Source organism: Chiroxiphia lanceolata, chromosome 3 (genome assembly GCF_009829145.1).
Source record: "Chiroxiphia lanceolata isolate bChiLan1 chromosome 3, bChiLan1.pri, whole genome shotgun sequence".
NCBI lineage: Eukaryota > Metazoa > Chordata > Aves > Passeriformes > Pipridae > Chiroxiphia > Chiroxiphia lanceolata.
Window position 1 is genome coordinate 3,836,760 of NC_045639.1, and position 17,693 is coordinate 3,854,452.

Here is a 17,693-nt window from a genome sequence, read left to right on the forward strand (position 1 = left end):
AACTGCGTAGCAGAGGAAATGCAAGGCTCCCAGTTTAACCCCATGTTGTGTCCTGGGAATATTTTAACCCCAAAGTGTCGAAGTCTGGACAGATCTGGAAACAAGGTATGACATTATCAAAGCCCAGGGGCTGTTCTGCTGTTGCAAGCTCTGTTTTCCCACAGGGTAGGAGTCCTTTGCAACTGTGCTGGCAGTTACTGTGGGTTAAGTGTTTTAAAAGCATTGTCATGATTTAGGAGTCTGTAGGTTCTGATGGTAGTTGAAGATCTTAATGTCCTTACTCCTCTGATGAACATTGCTGTCCTGAGACAGTGGAGTCTGACATACTTTGGAATTACCACCGTTTCCAGCCTGGTATGTTCAATTTTACCTGTAGTCTGCTTTCTTGGCTTAATTTTATGTGCCAGTCTGACTCTTAAGGGTCATGCTGCTTTTGCTGCTCTGCCAGCTTCTGTCTGAGCCCCCCCCACACCCCCTTGCTGGCCTGTGGTACATCAGTGATTGTCACATAACTGTGTCTCCATGGCAGTTGCTGACATGCCAGTCATCCAGACTGATGGGAATGGCAGCTCACCTGGATCCCACTGGGGCTCTGTGGGAGGCCCTTGGCTCCCTCTCCCTTCTGTGCATCCACCAGGGAGTGGGTTGCTGCATCTCCAGGGCTATGGCTGAGTTACAGTTCTGGAGTCCAGGAATTTCCCTCGGCCCTTTGGCCATGCTGGTGCTCTGCAGGTAAATCTGTTCAGCATGGCTGGGAGGACAGAGGGAGCTTGTCCACAGGCCCTGCCAAGGGCCCTCCATACAGGTGCCAAGAGGGAATCTCCATCTGTGCTTCAGTTTGGATCATGCTTGAGCTTTCAAAGTGAATCTTTCTACTGCCACACACCAGTTCACACCACAGAGTGGTCCTGGACTGCTTTTGGATGAGCCATGACATATGCACATAACACTCTGAATGCTGAGAGGCATTCCACTCATGGGTTAGGTTTAGGGGTAGAGTAGAGTGGATCTCATCACTGTTTATTTTCCTAGATCCTCAGTATCTGCTGATGTCAATGTAGGCTTAGGCTGGCCTTAAGGAGGGCTCTTGGGCTGCATTGATCCCTAAAGCCTGGGGTTCTTTTTAGAATATGATCTGGTTTCAGGTGTACTTCAAAGCAGCGTTGCCACTCACAAACTGTGAGAAATCTTCACAAAATCAAAAAGCAAGAAGGAAAAAAGCAAGAAGAGCCTCCAAACTCTGCTTGCTGAATTGGGATACAGATCTGAGTGACTCAGAACCACTGGATTCACCCCTTCCCTCTCTTGCACCATGAGTGGTATTTCACACCAGCACGGGTTACTAAACCACAGTGATAGTACCTGACCCTGGGCTTGTGGTGATAGGAACAGGTACATCCCTGCAGGGTAAAGAGGATCTCTGCTGCTGCCAGGGAGGTTTTTCCTTGGAGGGGACACATCAAACCACTGCCTTGACCACAGATCTCTGTATTGTTTAGGGCTGGCAGGTTCATCTCAGGAGGGCAGCAAGGCTTTAGGGAGGGCACCTGTGGCCTGAACCTGCTGCCCTTGCTCAGAACAGGGTCATTTCAGCCAGTCTTTCACAAAAGGGGAATGTCCAGCTCACACACCTCAGGTCTGTGTCAGAGTCATCTCTGGGGTGTAGAAGCTCACATTATTCTGTCCTTGCTCCAGGGATTTTACCAGACCTCTGTGCAGCACTGTGGGGAACCTGTGCAAAACAAACTGGCCAACTCTGACTGTGGGTGGACAGGAATCCCCACCATGGATTTTCCAGCAAAGGAAAGGGCTCATTTAAATTCAAGGCACCAAGAGTAACTCTGATCTGTATAATTTTCATCTGTGAATCACTGGCACGTGTCAGCTTGGGTTGCTCTCCCATATCCAAAAGCTTCCTAGTAGTGAATTCTAGCAACCCTCCAAGTATTACAGCAAACCAGGGAAAGGTCAGGCACTGCTCCTGCTCTTAACCTACACATGCAACATGTAGCAACAGATCCCAACCATAGGTGGGAGTCTTTTGAATTCCCAGGGCTCAGCATGCTTGTCAATGCACATTTATTCTCACTAGGCTTGTGCTTATGATCTAATTAGGGGTTATTAGAAAGTAAATGATCTTCTTAACAGAAAATACAATTTGAACTGATGAGGGTTTTGTATAAACACACATGTGCACACGCACATGTTTGTATAAGATTGTTACCCGAGTTCTTGCCCTCTTCTGTAGAAGCCAATATTACTGTCTTTTCTAGTGAATCGGAGAAAGGAATGGATTATTTTTCCTTTTATTAATCAATATATATTTTCAGTCAGAATTATCTGAGTATCACTGATTATGGGCATCAAGGTAATGGCCATTAGAAAACCAGGTGTTCTGTCAGCAGCCAGAGCCTCAAGCGCTTCGTGGACCATTTCTTAGTCTTTCGAAGAACTGATGATGGACAGGCCCGTCTGTAGCTCCAGGAGCATGAGGTAGGCTAAAAAATCATGAGGTATCCCTGTACACCCTTGTGTGGATAGGAAGTGGGACAGGTTTGGAAACATACCATGCTCTTATCCTTCTGCATAACCATTCCTTACTCGTGATGTGGGTTTGCCCTTCAGCCCTCTGTGAACCAGAGAGCAGACGGGCCACCGGCAGTTCAAGTCGGACCATTCCCATGGCTTTACCAGCCTTTTCCTGTGCTTCCTTTGCATGTGGAAACAGGAGGGGAGATGGTTTGGGATGGGAGAAGGGGTGGATCAGTGAGAAAGGCTGTTCTGCACCAGAGAAATGCTTCTCCTGGGCACAAAGGGGACAGGAGCTCACTCATTGTGTCTCTGCTAACGGATTGAACCGTGTGCAGGAATGTTCCAGGGCCAGTGAACTGTCAGAACAGTCCTGGTGAGGTTTTGACAAGTGCCAGCCAGTGCTGCCCCGGGTAGTTCTGGGGTTTGGCAGCAGGGATGTTCCTGGGACTGTCCCAGTGGGCTGTTTGCATCCATGTTTTGAAGGTTGAGGGTGTTTACTGGCAGGGACTCAGGCCGGTCCGTGCCAGCTGGCCTCCATGCCCAGGAGTGTTCCCAGGCACACTTCATTTACTTGTATAGATAGAACCTCATGTTAAGTTATCATCTGTCCCTGAATCTCCCAGAGTTTTTTCAGCAGTGCCTTGTGCTGCACAGGGTGCTAAGGCTTGTGTTGTGCACATCTGAAATCAGGTCAGGTTGTCTCCACTGAGAACCCTGATGTCTGATGTGTTCCTGCTCTAAGGATTCCAAGCAGTGCTGCTCTTGGGAATACAGCAGTGACACCACCCCCCCTCCTTTATGGTAATGCCTTCCAGTTCATCAGCAGTTCAGGTTGCCCTGCAGCACTTTCTTATTTACTTCTCATTAGCATTAAGTTTACTTTGGATTTGTTGCTTTCCAAAGGAGGAATCCCAACCCAAATTAATGGAGTGGAAAATTCTCACTGATTCCATAGGGGTAGGATTTTGCTGCAATTTCTGATCACAGAATCACAGAATGGTTTGGGATGGAAGGGACCTTTCAGACCATCTTGTTCCAACCCCCTGCCATGGGCAGGGACACCTTCCACTATCCCAGGTTGCTCAGAGCTCCATCCAACCTGGCTTTGAACACTTCCAGGGATGGGGCATGCACAGCTTCCCTGGGCAACCTGTGCCAGGGCCTCACCACCCTCACAAAGAATGTTTCCCTAATATCTAATCCAAACCTACTCTCTGTCAGTGTGAAGCCATTCCCCCTTTTCCTGTCACTCCATGCTCTTGTAAATAGTCCTTCTCTATATTTATTGTCAGCTCCCTTCAGGTACCAGAAGGCCACAATTGGTTCAGCCCAAAGCCTTCTCTTCTCCAGGCTGAACTATCCCAATTCTCTCAGCCTTTCCTCATGGTACAGGTGCTCTGTCCCTCTAATTATCTTGGTGGCCTCCTCTGGACCCGCTCCAACAGGTCATATCCATTGACTCTCTGTATTACTGGTTATTTTATTTTAAATGTGTTTCTTGTAGTCTTTCTAGTTACTTTCTTCCAATATCTCTCAGCCTTAAGAGTCCCATGGTATAAATTCTCTTCCTTCTTTGCTGTTCACAGTTATTTTCCTCTCCACATCCTCAATCCATCTCTTACGTAAAAAGTCTTTGGCCTATTTGCAATATAGTTACTGAAGCTGTATTTACAGAAGTTTAGGGAAAAAAATAACAAGTCTAGTGGACAAATGTCATTTTTGCATGACAGCATCTCCTTTTGGATTGATAGCAATGACCCATATTACCAGGGTGCCTGGATGGGTATGAATTCTTCATTAATGATCTGGAGGAAAATAGAATATATTTTAGAACTGGTGTCCACCTTCTATTCAAAGACCAAAGGGATTAGTCCATGTTACATCATTACTTCAGTGATTTCAGATTTGCAGCAACCTGTTGGTCAGAGCTGGGATAGTCACCAGATTTTGTGATGTGGGAGTGATGGTGATGTTTTGTATATTCTTTATTAGGTGTCCATAATTATGTTTTGCTGTGACCTCTGTCTCTAAGCCAAGGCAAAACAGGCCTTTTGGGTTATTTTAGTCTAAATGTTGGATTTAATTTTTCATTTTTTAACCTGTGTAATGATATCATCTGCAGATAATGTTGGGGTAGCCACTCCCCACAGATGCAGAGGGAGTGAGTTGTGCTGGGGAATACTCATGGTAATTATTAGCATTATTCCTTAAGATTAAAAAAAAAAAAGAAACCAAACTTTTTATTGATCTCTGTCTGAGGTGCATACCAGAGCTGAAGTCAGTGAGCTATTTTATATTAAAAAATAAACAAAGACATGGCAGCCCCTTTGGACACAGAGCTACACCTTCTCCCCTCAACACTGTCAGAACAGGCCTTTCTATTCCCACATCCTCCCTGTGGATTTGTTTTGTGTAGTTGGAAAAAAATCACCAGCTCTTGTGTTTGCAGAAGAACTGCTCAGCGTGACACAGGTGACTGACACACAGATAATGGATCTGGAGTGGTTTGCAGTAAATAAAGGAGCAGGAACCCCCCCATGGTCTTTAATACTGTTGTTTATACTGACGAGAGACTGAGGGTTTGAAGGCAAAGCTGCTGCTTGATTTCTCTCTGGGAGCTGCACATCTGAAATGATTATGGAATTAAAATCTCTGACTGCTCCAAATTTCACTTGGATCCAAATTTGCTTTAAATTCAGATGGTCTGTATCCCACCATAATATATATATTGATGTTTGTCAATATTGATCCAGTTTTCTAACCTGATTTGGTGGATACAACTCCTCAGTAAAGACAGGAGCAGTTTCAAAGGGTGCTGCAATGCATCTCTCCCATGTCTTCTGAAGAGATGCATTTGATTCTCCTGTGGACCACCAGCTTCACAGCCAAATTAGCCACCTCTTTGAGAAGAAAAGGCCAATGGCCCGAAGGAAAGTTTTGTAGTTTAATGAAACAGTAAGAAAACAAATATTAAGTTCTTAGTGAAAGAAATGAAAATGGAAAGCACAGTAGTCAGTCCTTTATGATCCATGAATTCCTTTCTCTTGCCCTGCAGAAAGCACATGTGTTCTGCAGTAGCTGGGCTGATCCTGTTGGCAAATCTTTCATTCAGTGTAATGGCACGGGCTCAGGGATTTGGGAAGGAAACTGGGAACAGAAGAAGTAGACGAGACCTGCTGAGACACAGATCCAGCCTTCTGCTATCACAGGCTCTGCACCATACAATCTCTTCCACAAACTTTTTTTGTTGCATTTATTTGTCCTCACGGCTCCCCTTGGTGGGCTTTTCTAGTGGCTCACTTTCTTCTCATTTTTGCCCAAATTAATTCACTCTATTCACTGTAGGTGCTGCTTTTCTCAGCTCTCCTGGATCTCCTTCCTGCCGTGCCTCCCTCTGACCCACACGGTGACAGCAGCGATGCTCCCTCTGCCTTCCAACGTCTGCCATCACAGCCAAACTCTTCTGTCCCCTTGCATTGTACTGCCCTGTCCCACAATTCCTACTTATTATGGAGCCTGGAAGTCCACATTCCGGTGGTGCCAGACAAATGTGAACTATGGTGTCTCACAAATATCAAACCAAACCCACTGATTACAGATTTCTTCAGGTGACTTTCTGCGTTCAGCATCAATATTTCTGTGGAAACCAGAAAACGGTGTTGTCGAGATAATTGTTTCCTTTACCTCTGGAGTTTGTAAAGTCTTCAGGGCGGATTCTGTCGGTTTGTGTGGGCAAATTCATCACAGAACACACCCAAAGGCTTTTAGAGAGAGAACTGTGATGGGAATAGTTGTCATTACAGCAGTGCTTTCAAAGTAATAATTTTTTAATGATATTATGACTTTGCTACATAGGTCACATGGTACCCAGGTAGGCTCAAATCAAAGTATTTCAGCCTTAGTTCATTTGAGCTGAGCCTTTACTGATGGAAATTTTCATGGAACACGTTTTCTCGTGGAAATTTAATTTTCTACATTTAAGGCTGTATTTCTTGCAGATGAAGTGAGGGTGCTTGTTCATTGTGAAGATAACAATGCAGCCAATGAATTGCATATGCCCCAGTAAACTCTAAACACACAAGCCTAACATGGAATATAAATCTAAATGTCTTGCACATGCTATGCAAATTCAAGAGTCTTCAATAGGGCCCTGTTTCACCAAGGAGCTGATTCCAGAAAAGTTTGAAAAAGCAGTGGAATAACTCTAACATTATTAACCCACATAAAGACTCCTGAATATCGTACAAAATCACTCGTGTTGATATTGGCTCCCCCCCGGAAAGAAAAAGAGATCAAAGGTTTTTTTTCCCCTGAAAATATTAACCTTGAGTTTGTTTTCAGATCTTTAATGTAAAATTGCATTTACTTTCTGTGTTTTCAAGACTGAGGCATTATTGTTACTCCAGTTCAGTGGGCTTTTTATAATCACTTCATATACTCACATTTATTTCTCTCTTTCTTCTGAATGGCAAGGAGAGGATTTTCCCTGCAAAAAGGGAGGGACTTTTCAAAGGTGAAAATGCCTTGAAGAATTGCACCTTTATGATTATTGTTGATTTGTTTATAAGGTTAGAGCCCCATAAAGTATTCAGAAGTGATTTAATTGGTAAGTTGACACTGGCTTGAAGTAAATTGCTGCATCCCAATGCTTTGTTCATTCTCTGTTCTAGCACATTGTGGTTTTAGTGCATTATAATATTGCTCAAACAAGATGAAAATGCTCATTTCAACAAGAGCAGGACTAAAGCTGGGTTTTTTTTTAAAGAATATTACACATTGTCTTTTATTGTGACAATCTCAACATGGTTCCTGTGTGTTCCTGTCAAAACACAAGAGAATTATACTGCATCTTAATGGGATATATTTGTTTAATATCTGCAGAGAAAAGTCCAAAGTGACCTTCTCTAATGCATCTTGAGTTTCTGCTTTAGATCTCTTTTCAGCAGGGACCACCCCAGCTCTGGGGTTTTGTACAGCCCTGAGAGATGCCAGGGGCTGACTAAAACCCCATCACTCACTGCACTGGGGCACTCCCAGGGCAAAGCCTCACATGAGTTTGAGGGGTGTGAAAAATCCCTTTTCCATCCCAATTTTTTAATCGATAGTTTCTACCCCCTCCACCTACCAGGAGTGAGGATACCTTTATTATAACCTCCTGGTGCTGCAAAGGTGAATAAATGCACTCGGGGCAGCCCAGCTGCTGTGTGCCACCAGGAATTCTGTTCACTCTGCTGAGGAGAAATGCTGGGAGTTGTCCTGGATCCCCAAACTGGAGACACAGTTGGAAAACCACTGGATGGTCCGTTTTTCACAAGGCTTGAGAACTTGAGGGGGAGCAGCTCTGTCCAACCTTTGGTTGCTTTTTCCTGCCTGGAAGAACCAAAACAGCTCATGTGGAGGGAATGGTGAGAGCTACAGGGTGATTCCTCTCTGTCCTTCAAAATTAGGACCCTCTACTACAGTCCTGCTGTTGGAGGGGAGGCCTTGCCTGAGTGAGGAATGAGGCACAAAACGAGCTCCTTACACTGGGACATTAATTGCTGTTGAGAATATTTATGAACGGGCTTCTTTAAGGAAGTGATTTTTTGGTCCTAAGAAACTGCTTTATCTCATCAAATCCACAGCACAGGAAATCTAATGTGAAGGTTTGGTCCCAGCAAAGTATGCTTGGCTTGAAGAAAAGAATCACACTTTGGAAAAAAAAAAGAAAAGGAATAATGGAATGTTAAAATTAGTAATGGCTTTTGCAGCTTGTTTGCAGTTTGATCTTTCTATGCTGTAAAAATTATTTCAGTATTTAATTTCTGGGGCTTAATTTGTGCCTTTGCTTGGATTATTTTTTAAAGAATTTCTTCTGCTTGGAAGAGTTTGTTTCCTACAGCAGAAGAATAATATTACAATAGATGGTTTGCATTTGGCTGCCAGAAGCCCCAGCTGTTGGTGGGAGGTTATTCTGAGCAAGTGTGTAAATAATTGAAACTCCATGAAAACACCTCTCCCAAACCTCCAGTCCAGGAGAGCCATTCTCTCTGTGCTACCTTCACTTTTATGGGTCTGGTCACACACTCCAGAGTCACAGAAATGCTCCTCTGCTTGGCTGGATTGGGGTCATGCAACTCTGTCCGTGCTGCTGTGTCCCAGCTCCTGTAAACCTGCCTAAACTATCTGTACAAGAAGCCTCTTGGCATTACTGTGGATATGGAGGCAGGACCTTGGAGCTCAGCATGTGGTTTGACATTGACTTTTGTACCCTGTTTGGGAGGTAACAAACCTTATTGGACCCACAGAGGTGTAGAAGAAGAGTAACTGAGATGCTGAGATGGTGCTGCTGTCTCCATGCATTTGTCTCCTGTTTCAGACATTCCTGGATTACACCCCTAGGTTACATACCTGGACTTACAAAGGGGAAGCTGATGTGTGGAGAAATTAAGTGATTTGCACAGGGTCAGGAATGGTGGAAGTGAAGACTGAATCCAAGTCCCTTGAAACCACGCCAGTACCTCAACCACAGGGCCACCATTCCTTTGGAGCATATTTTCCTTTGTCTCCAGCAGCTTCTGCAGCTGCCTGGCTTTGTAGAGCAGATCCAAAGCTCCCTGAAGTCAGTGGGAGTCCACTCACTAATTTCCAGCAAGCTTTGGATCAGTCCCATCAGGTGCATTTTTCCTACACACCGGAAAGAACAGTTCTGTCTCTTAATGGTCCCTTTACCTGTCCCAGCCGTGCGTTAGGGAGGCTGGGCAGTTGGAGATTAGGGCTGTTTATTTTACCTCATAAGGACCCCTGACAACTGCTTGAAAACACTGATAGAAACCAAGGTTATTGCTCCTGTCTCCCCACTGGAAATTTCTGCTCCCTCAGAGCACAGCTACATAAACAGCTGATTTGGCATTTAGCACAAGGGAAGGAACGGAAACGCCTGGCAGGGTGGTGGGAATGAGTTATTGGAGGTGATGGGGGAAGGGCCAGAACCTTGGAGCAGAGCTCCTGGTGGTGGAAGAAGCTGCTCTGGATGCTGAATCCACTGCTTGTGTGGCTGCAGCCTCTTTGAAGAGATGGGAACTATCAGATGTGGGTGGGAAGGAATCTCTTGAACTGCTACTAAAATGTTGTAATCGGCGTGATCGCTGATCGCCCGGTTAACCAACAGCTGTATGGGAAGGTTTCCCTTAGTTCCCCAGGGTCAGGACTATCCTCTGCCATCTCCTCAGACTGTAAAACTCTTGGGTGGGAATTCACGGCTGTTTTTACATTCCCATATTTCCCCACATGAACTAGTCCCCATTTTTCTAGAGCAGATATGTCTCTACTCATGAAGAAGTCGATCCTGTTCTTTATGAAATCAGTGCCTTCTGTGGCTGTGGTTCCCTGAGGTTGTCTCTGGGAGGGAGGGAGGGAGAAGGCTGAGCAGAGCTGAACACAAACCTGACGTGCACCAAAACCTACCAAAATTTTAGCTGGTTTTCTGTTGACTGTGTTTGGCTTTTGATCTTACCCAAGGACCATTGAAACAGTCATTGAGATTAGGTTGTCCACTGCAACTGCAGAACAGTCATTAGCTTTATTTAAAATTATATACACGAACTAAACCAAAAATGTGCTCCTGACAGATTTTCTGCTTGTTTGCTGGTCCTGCTGGGGACCCTGAGTCTGGATTCATCCCAGTTTGCATTAGATTCTTAATAGTTAATTGTTTAAATTGGAGACCCAATTGCTCTGTGGGCCTGGAGCCCTCGGTAATCAGTGAAGAAAAAATAAGTTACTTGCAGAAAGCAATTCAGAAATTTAGGTGGGATGCAAGTACCAACAGTCTTGTAGTTGTTTCTACTGAGTGTAAGGGGAATTTAGGGTAGCTGAACTCCTAATTTAAGCATTTTAGTAAAGTGCCTGAAGTTAGATGAGATGGATTTGCATGCTGGTGACTAATGATTTCTCATGGACCTCACCAAACTTTCATGGAGCTGCTTAAATACAGATATGTTGTTTAATAAGGAAAAAGGAAACCTGTGGGAAAACAAAGAATATCAATAATCACACATACTTACATCTGGCAATAAAGTTTTTTGGGGAAAAAAAAATCAGTACAGCAGCTTGTTGCCTTTGAAACTTAATGCCATTAAAATGTTCAACATGAAGTTTCTATTTTTAAAATAGCAGTTGAAAGAAATGCACGAGATTAATAAGAAGCTAAATTGAAACCACGTTGGTTCATAGGTAACACAGACAAACACCGAGTTAATGGGGAGGGCTGTGCGTGCACTCCAGTTTGGACACTGCTTGCTTGGGTTTTATTTTGTCTTTCCTAGAAAGCAGAAGGGGGTAGAAATACCAGCCTGTTAAATCTTTTATTTCCTTTTTTAGGCTGTTGTTCAGTTGAGTTTATTAAGCTTTTTGAAGCTGCAGCTTGTGGCAAGTTAAGACACTGTCTACCACCCCAATACACAGGGAGTCTCTGATATAAACTGTTTTACAACAGAAGTGGACAACAGGTCTGTCCGTGGAAAGCCTTAAAGAGAAACAGGGAGATGTGTAGCAATCATGTAGGAAGTGATGAAAAGGAGATTTGAGGACTGAGCTGTTTACCTGGAAGGCAGGAGCCATCTGACACAAGTGTCCAAGAAAGCTGTAGGTCTCTCCCTCTATCTGTTGGACTGCATAAACTCAAGTCCTTGATATGAGATTAAAAAAGGAGTTTGAGCAGGGAAGTAGAGTGTTGGTAGGTTGGAACATGGAGAAGAGCTTTGGTTTTATTGGCGCTGTGTCCATTTACAGGATGTCAAAATCAGGCCCACTGACTGCAGTGGAGTTCAGATGATCCACACCAGCAGCAGAATTATCCCATATGGCTTTTATTTTCTCTCAGATTATTTTTTTTTTTTTTGAAGTCTCAAGGCTGTGTGGCAATAGTAGAAGAATGAGCACTGGAGGACCTTGTGAGTAGCCCGAAGGAGAATATGCAGATAGTTGTTTGGTTCCTGGATTGTTGGCAGAAGCAGTGGATGTTATCAGCAGACACTGCATGGATCTGCATGTGGAATAACCTGCTATAAATAAACGGCACAGAACGTCCAGCCTATATTTACATAAGGGAGATGTCTGTAAAATATTAAAGTAATCAATGTAGAAGAGAACTAGGAACTTGTTGGAAGTGAAGGAGAAGATAAAGCCAGGGCAGTTTCTGTCCCAAGGTGCTCTCAGTCAACTCCAGCAATGGCCTCAGTCTCCTTCCATGCCAATATGACTCCCAGACGTGCTTCTCCAAACCAGGTTTCTGGCTGTTCCTCTGAGGATGTTTGATTTTCAGCTGAACTCTGCACATCTCATAACAAGCTTTGGGTCTGTTTTTTGGTCATGATTTGTGTTTTATGAATCTTATTTCTTAAATGATGGAGATTGGGATAGAGTCAGTGACAAGAACCTTGGGGAAGGCCACGGATATATGGGAGAGATCTGCTAATGTTTAACAATAACACAAGAAAGTCTTTCCAGCTTTATGGTTATGATTACTCTGCTTTTATATATGAACAATTTACACAGGTTGTGAAGCTTCAATAACTTAAGCTCTGCAAAACATCCACATCAATAACAAAAACACAGGTACAAACTGCCCAGTGGTAGCATTGCTAAATAATTTTTTTTTTCCTGGCCAAAGTTGTTCAGTATTAAAGAAAAATAAAAACCTCACAATTTTGAATGTTAGAGGAAGAAAACCCATTTTTTTTCTCAATGAACAGATGACCCATTTTCACAGATGCTGACCTGTTTGCTCAAGCACTTTGCAGTCTCAGAGTGGTTGTTTAGATGTTGTTGGTAGAATTAGCTGGAAACTAGAACTTTATTGAAATAAAATTCAAAGTTTCAAATTTGGTTTGCACACCCCATCAGGAGGTCAGGCGCTCGCTGAGGTCAGAGTGAGTTGGGCACTTGCTGTGAAGGGAATATTCTGAGAAGTTTTACTTTAGAAGCGTCAAAACATTTTGATTCTGAAATTTGAAAACATGACGTTTGATAGCGGTGATTTTCTATTATCATATGGTACAGTATAGCAGTGTAATACTCACTAGGGTATAGCAGTATGCACACATGGTATATATTAACATTTGTTTTCGTGTAATGTATGTATAAGTTGAAACAATGAAATACAGTGATACGGTGAGAATAAAACGTATGAGTCAAGATTAACTTGGGAAGTTAAAACATGGGGCTGCAAAACAATTTAGTTTCATTTAAAAAAAGGGTCTTTATTATGTAAAACTACTACATCAAACTGCTGCTAGCTTTCAACCATGTTTCATTATTATAAGTGAAACCAGCAAAGCCCAACAATTTCCATTGTGGCAGCCTCTAATGTTGTTAAACCTTTATTATGCGTGCTGAAATCATCCACGCTGAGGGCGGCTGCAGGCTGGATTCCCTCGGAAATGACTGGCAGAAATGTTTCAGCAGTTTCTGAGGCTGAGCATGGGTAAGAGTACATTATTTTACTTACATTAAAATATGGGTGCTGTTTCAGAGAAAAGCATTAGAAAGGACACTGGGATGGACTTTTTGCCTCCCAAGTGTCTGCCCTGGTTTGGCCAAGGTGTGAACTTGTGTTCACACGTTCTCTGTGTGGCTCAGCAGCTCTGTCGGCTCAAGGAGGGTTTGGTGGAACCAGAGACTGGTGTCTGTTTTTTTATTTCACTTTTACTGTTCAGATACGTAGGTGAGGTTTGGAAGGAACAGTAGTTTAGGTACCCTGTGTTCTTGATTGATCTCATTAGTTAATTATTCCTTTTTACTAAGGGAAAACCAGTTGATCTGCAGAAAAGTGAGTTTGGTATGTGGAACGTGTGCTGTTCTTCTGCCTTCAACCTCAGGTCCACGTTTTAGGCAGGCTCGGTGAGGCGATGCTCCCCTCCATGCCAAAGCAGAGCCCGCAGTGCCAGAGATCTAATCAGGTGGTGACACCGAGGACTGGCAGAGATGTTTGTGAACATGGAAAAAGTAGTTCTCCTGGCTCTCCCAGCCAAGTGGCTGGCCAGGAGCGAGGTTTCAATTATAAGCAGGACTAAAGTACGTTTGCATTAATGACAGATCTGTCAGGAGGAGCGCAGATACTCCAAGAATACATGTGATGGGACTACGTGCATGTTGCTAATTCATTTGACATAGCTGCTGCTTGAGTTTGGTTAATGAAAATGGATGATCCCTGTTGGCTAGGAAGTGGCATCACTGAACCCAAATTTCTTCTAGAAGTGTAAGATTGTCGTGTGTCCTGGGCTGCTGGGTGTCAGGAGTCACCTCAGAGCACCCAGCAGAGATCTGTGAGGAAAGGGTGGGTGACAAGCTGCAGGTTGTCACTGCTAATGTGGAATGGGGTGGGTTTAGCCACCACTGTCAGCTCAGCTCCTGTGCAAACCTTTAGGACCCATTTGTGGCTGATTTCTCATTATTTTGGAACTGCAGCACTGCTGTTCCCTGCCTGGCTGTGGGTGCCCGGGCATAGGTCTCTCTGTGAGGAGAGAAGAGGAGGGGGATCCCTGAAGGTGTGAGGAAAGAAGTGGGCTCTCTGGGGCTGTGAGGAGAAGAGAGGTTCACTGAGGGCTGTGAGAAGAGGAGAGGGCTGGCGGGGCTGTGAGGAGAAGAGGGGGCTCCCTGAAGCTGTGAGGAGAGGAGTGACCTGCCCGGGGCTGCGAGGAGAAGAGTGGGATCCCTGAAGTTGTGAGGAGAAGAGTGGGCTCCCTGAGGGCTGTGAGGAGAGGAGGGGGCTCCTGAAGCTGTGAGGAGAAGAGGGGGCTGCCTAAAGCTGTGATGAGAGGAGGGGGCTCCGTGAAGCTGTGAGAAGAGGGGCTGCTCGAGGCTGCGAGGAGAAGAATGAGATCCCTGAAGTTATGAGGAGAAGAGCGGGTTCTCTGAGGGTGAGGAAGGGGGCTCCCTGAGGGCTGTGAGGAGAGGAGGAGGCTATTTGAGGGGGCTCCCTGAAGACTGTGAGGGGAGGCTAGGGCTGCTCTGAGAGCTGAGAGGAGAGGAGGGGGCTCCCTGATGGCCAGGAGGAGATGAAGGGGCTCCCTGAGGGCTGTGAGGAGAGGAGGAGGCTACCTGAGGGCTGTGAGGTGAGGAGGGGGCTGCTTGGGGCCATGAGGAGAGGAGGGGACTCCCTGAGGGCTGTGAGGAGAGGAGGGGGCGCCCCGAGTGCCATGAGGAGAGGAGGGGGCTCCCTGAGGGCTGTGAGGAGTAGAGGAGGCTACCTGAGGACTGTGAGGTGAGGAGGGGGCTGCTCAGGGCTGTGAGGAGAGGAGAGGCCTCCCTGAGGCTGTGAGGGGAGGCTGGGGCTGCCCCTACCAGGCATGGCTGGTCCCAGAAGGTTCCAGCCGGCTCCAGCAGCCCCACCACAGGGCTCACCTGTGTGCAGCATATGCACAGAGCTAACAGTATTTGATATACTTTTAATGAATTCCTGCAATTATTTTTTTTTTGGAGTTATTGAAATCTCCTTTTTCAAAAAGGTCATAATACTTTGTTTGTTCTATTTTTATTCGCCATTTTTACCTTAACAGGCCTTTATAGGGAAATACCTGCTTGTGAATTCATTTTCTTGAAACCCACTTTCTTCCACCCAGAGTGTCTTGTAGGAATATCAGAGCCACTGAAGCACAAGCTCCTGTCTATAATACCTGAAGGAAGGATGAGTTCAGTTCTCACTTGTTTGCAGTCTGGTTCCAAGTTTGCCCACATCAGGGCTAGCTTTCTCCTTTGGGCTCCTATATTGTCCCAATAGACCTTTCACTCCTGCCCGGGCTCTCCATGTGGTGTGGAATGTAACCTGGTGTCCAGGGCAGGCTGCTAATTACAGCTTTAATTTTATTGTGTTTAGGAGGAGACAGCTACCCAAGCTTTCCTTACCTGTGAGTATGGATCTGAAGACAGGCACGATAGCAGATAAGATGTGCTGACAGACAGGACGGCCCCGATGGCAAATTGCCCATCAGGTGAGTAAGACCTGTGACTGATGAGCCCCATGAAAGGATGATTGTTACTATAACCATACATGTAGATAAATAAAGCTATGGATCTACGTATGCATTACACACACACACACACATATATGCATTTGTTTTTATGTGGTGTTAAAAGCATATGTTCTAAAAGGAGTTTAGAAAAGAGAAGAAAAGCTGTGTTTTATATTATTCCTGTGTATGCATTTTCTTACCTAATACATGCTTCAATTCCTTTGGGGCCTTCTTAAAGAAGTAACTAATGTATAAGCAGTGAAACTTAAAAGAAATCAACTGGAGTCCAAATAGTTTCTTACAATGCCTAAGTTTTGTGATGAGTAAAAACTTAGTAACTTGTGATAAGTAAAAATATGTGGCACAGAAATGACCTATTATTTTACAATAAAGGCACTATTATTTTACAGTAAGAAAATAAAAGCAAGGGTCTGCTCTTGGCTGTAAACACTACAAAAATTATTTTAATTTTGAAAATGGTAAGCTGTGGTTTTGTTAGTTGCAAATTGTTGCAGCTCCATAGCTTTGAAAGGGAAGCAGCTGATTTATATCAGTTGAAGATCTGTCTTTTCGTTCTTGATGTTTTATTCAGAATTTCTGGATCACAGTACATTGGAAATCGCTGTGGTAGACTTACCATAAATATTCAGGTTCTGTGGTGCATTACTCCTTGAATAATCCCATTAATTTCAGAGGCTTAGAAGTACTCAAGAGAACAGATTTCCCTGGAAAGGGGAAAAGCTGATCAGTCCTGAATTACGGTTATGGAGTGTGTTACCACAGCCTGCTTTCCAGTGTGGTGAGGAACTGAATTGCTGTAGCATCAGCTCTGTTCCTTGCACCATTTGCCAGCTGTGCTGGGTTCAATACAGCACCTCTTGGAATCCATAGGAGCCTTTCCACTGACTTCATCAGGCACTGGGTGTTCAGGGATCTCACACGAGATCAAATGGCAGCTATTAATGGAGCCTGGCCTTCTTCCAGCTTTAGTTACTGCCTGTAGGGTGCTTGTATAATCTGTTTGCTACATAATTTTCGCTCATTTCATGAAAACAGAGAATGCCTCAGAGCCATGCTGTGCCACTTGATATTTCTGTTTGTTTATTGTCACTTACCTTTGTATTCAAAGGAGCTAAATGCAACAGCCATCTAGTTACTGACCCTTTCTTTATATGTTTGTTTACACAAAGGCTGCTTTTTGTAAGTTTATATCACTGACCAAAAGAATTACAAAAGCTCAAATCCATGTTCATGCTCTCTTAAAATGCTCATTTTTAAAAATTGGGACAGGTGTTTGGTGGTGTTTGAAGAAAAAAATGCAAAACCTCGGACGGTTTTGGTGCTGATGATGCTTCAGAAATGGAGCTGGTTGAAATATTTCCGATTTTAAGATGCTGTCAGCCTTTTTTAATATAAATTTTGGGCAAAGGAAAAAATAATAAAGAAAATACCTGCAAAAACATTTCAGTTTGCACATTTCTGCACTCTGTTGAGAGCTGAAGAGGAGGAACACAAGGAGCCCACCGAGTGTCACAGGCAGGTGAGTTTGGTATTGTAGGTGCTCTGTGTGTTTTCTGCACATTGATTGAAGGAGGCAAGAGGATCACTGCCCAAAGGTTGGTAGCTCTCATCACAGCAGGAGTTTTCTCCCATTTCTCTCCATTTCCACCAGCAGTTTGTCCTTGCTGTGTTTTTTTCCTGTGGGTGTTTGAACACGGAACAGGTGTTTCCCAGGAAGCCTGAGTGCTTACGGCTCTAATCGCTGTCTCTGGCAAATGGATCCTTTGTGCTGTCTGGAGGATTAATAGAGGGTTAGGTGCTTAAAAAAATAAACAGTGAGTGCAAACAGTGGGAAGGAGTAAAGCCTTGTGTACTGAGAAGCGAGATGATATCATTTATTTAGCAGAGGTGATACAGTAGCCAGAGATGGCACGGGAGGAGCGGCTCCTCTGAAGGAAACAGGGAAGCACTCCATGGAGAACCGGTGCCCCCCCAGGCGTGAGGCAACCACAGCTTAGCTGTTGTGGCCAATGGAAAAAGATTGTTGGGATTGAAGCCTTGGAGCTCAGGTGCAGTGCAAGGGAATAGGGGCTCATTGTTAAGGCAAGGATCAGCACTCCTTTTTGTTCCTTCCCCTGCCCCCTCCTCCTTTGGCACTACAATAATAAT

At 44.5% G+C, this 17,693-nt stretch overlaps 1 protein-coding gene across 8 annotated transcripts in view; it reads left to right on the top strand.

Annotated features, from left to right (window-relative positions):
- Nucleotides 1-17,693, top strand: part of BMP2 (bone morphogenetic protein 2) — a 221,942-nt gene that overhangs the window by 102,834 nt on the left and 101,415 nt on the right. For 6 of the 8 annotated variants that reach the window (XR_004355839.1, XM_032681640.1, XM_032681643.1 and 3 more), the window contains one exon: nt 15,389-15,503. The gene's annotated coding sequence lies outside the window, so the exon portion shown is untranslated. Of the gene's footprint in view, nt 1-14,572; nt 14,628-14,909; nt 15,021-15,388; nt 15,504-17,693 lie in introns of those variants that run through there. The other 2 variants (XM_032681646.1, XM_032681647.1) reach the window with 2 other exon arrangements.